The 2,142-nt window shown below is 36.8% G+C and overlaps 1 long non-coding RNA gene across 1 annotated transcript; it reads right to left on the bottom strand.

Moving 5' to 3' along the window:
- Positions 1 to 538: 538 nt before the first annotated feature.
- On the bottom strand, positions 539 to 2,142 carry LOC147819873 (uncharacterized). Its single transcript, XR_015436114.1, has 2 exons — positions 2,045 to 2,142; positions 539 to 885 (listed from the first exon to the last, which is right to left on the bottom strand). It is a non-coding gene; the product is annotated as an uncharacterized LOC147819873 (long non-coding RNA).

Genomic DNA, 2,142 nt, shown 5'->3' with positions numbered 1-2,142 from the left:
GTCGTTTTTATTACTTTTTATGCCTTACTAAACTATGACTTTTTTATGACTTTTTATGTCTTACTATACTATGTCGTTTTTATTCTTTACTATACTATGACTTTTTTTTTTTACATTTAATGCCTTACTTAACTATGACTTTTTTATTACGTTTTAAGCCTTACTATACTGTTTCATTTTTGACTTTTTATGCCTTACTTAACTATGACTTTTTTATGACTTTTTATTCTTTACTATACTATGACTTTTTATGCCTTACTACTTACTTTTAGTAAGGCATAAAAAGTCATAAAAAATTGACAGCATAATAAGTCAACTTAATTAATAGTTTAAGAAGGTATAGAAAGTTACTAAAAGTCATTGTACAATAAGGTACGAAAGATATTTAAAAGGTCATAGCATAGTAAGGCATAAACAGTCATTGTATAGTGAGGCATAAAAAGTCATAAAAAAGTAATTGTACAATAAGGCATGAAAGAAATTTCAAGCAATTCATAGTATAGTAATGTAACGGGGTGTGATAGCACAACCAAACAGATTGATAGTTGGTAATGACCTTTATTGATAAACCAGCAGAGAGAACACACACAGGTGGGGATTAGTAGTTGAGGAAGGAAGGGGTCCAGGGCTGGAGAGCCGGGGGTCCGGTGAGTGGAGCGAGGTGACTGAGCTCACACACACGGGAAAATTCGTGGACCCGAAGGCTGGGGCTGTTGGTGACGAGCGTTCGGGAGCAGGATGGAGATGTCATCGAGGGAGCTGGAGAATGCCAAACAGCCACAGGGATGGGCAGACGGGGAACAGGAAGCGCCCTGGCAGAACTCGTGGTCGGGGACAGAAGGCTCAGGTGTTTACTGGGGCAGAGACGAGGCAGGATGGTCAGGGCTGAGCAGAGTCGAAAACAGGAATTCAGTCCGGAGATAAACACTGGAAAGTCTAGCATGACATGGAAGATATTTAAGAGTCATAGTATAGTAAGGCATAAAAAGTAAAAAAAAAAGTCCCAGCATAGTAAGTCAACTTAAGTAATAGTATACTAAGGCATAAAATGGCATAGAAATGCCTTTTTATGCCCTATGAGTCTTTATTAATAGAATGCTGACTTTTTTATGACATTTTATGCTTTAATATACTACGACTTTTTAAATAGCTTTCATGCCTTATTGTACAATGACTTTTTCATTACTTTTTATGCCTTACTATACTATGACTTTTTTTGTCTTACTGTACTGTGAATTTTTATTCCTTAAAATACTTGGACTTTTTGTAGCGTTAACACCATAATTCAGAGATTTCTCATTTAAATTGGGCACCAGTCCTCTCGCAGGACAACAATGGATTACTTCATTGATTAATGTTAGCAATATCATATCAGAAGCCATGACTTCTCAATTCAATGGATCTCCAGTCTCTATGTCAAAAGAGCACAACAGGACAACAACTGGGTGTAAATAAAGAGGTTTATTAACTAAACTACTACCTACAGAGTAAATGTGACGTGTAATAATCATAAAGATGAAAATAATAATGTTGCTGTGTGATAAGTTGGCGATGGTGGGAGAGACTATGGTAGGTATGGTACTCTGGTAGGCTTCTCTGCAGGCGGTTGTGGGCAGATGTGTTATCTGCCGGCGCCTCTTGCGGGTTGATGCCAAATAAGCTCTAAGGCTCTTCAATTTGGCTGGTTAACTTTAGAGGAGACTGGTGTTGACCATATGACTCTAAGCTGTCAAAAATCTTCAAAAAGATAAACATGATACATATAAACCTAATGGCACTAATAATGACAGATATGAATAATATGTGTGGATTTCATGTTACATCCTTCAAACCTGAAATGAATCATAATACAAGTGGTTAACTGATCATACAACATGATAAACATTTCCTAAAGCTAATAGTTTATAAATGTGGATTACGCAGCAGTTCTTTGACTGCAATAGTAATGATATGGATGTCATGTAGTGTGTAACTTTGTGTGAAGGATGCTGACAGTGGTCACAATGGTCACATGAAAGACATTGTCTTAAAGTCTACAACTTACATTTCAAACATTCTATATGTAACCAGTCTTTGGTGTGTCTTCTCGGTAAATAATCACTTGAAGCTGCTGGTCGTGGTAACAGCCAGTTTATTGTCTGC

This window comes from Seriola lalandi, unplaced genomic scaffold (genome assembly GCF_002814215.2).
Source record: "Seriola lalandi dorsalis isolate HSWRI2012SDOR001 ecotype SW California unplaced genomic scaffold, Sedor1 jcf7180002034397, whole genome shotgun sequence".
NCBI classification, from domain to species: domain Eukaryota; kingdom Metazoa; phylum Chordata; class Actinopteri; order Carangiformes; family Carangidae; genus Seriola; species Seriola lalandi.
The sequence above is the reverse complement of the archived record's forward strand: the minus strand, read 5'-3'. Positions and strand labels throughout refer to the sequence as shown.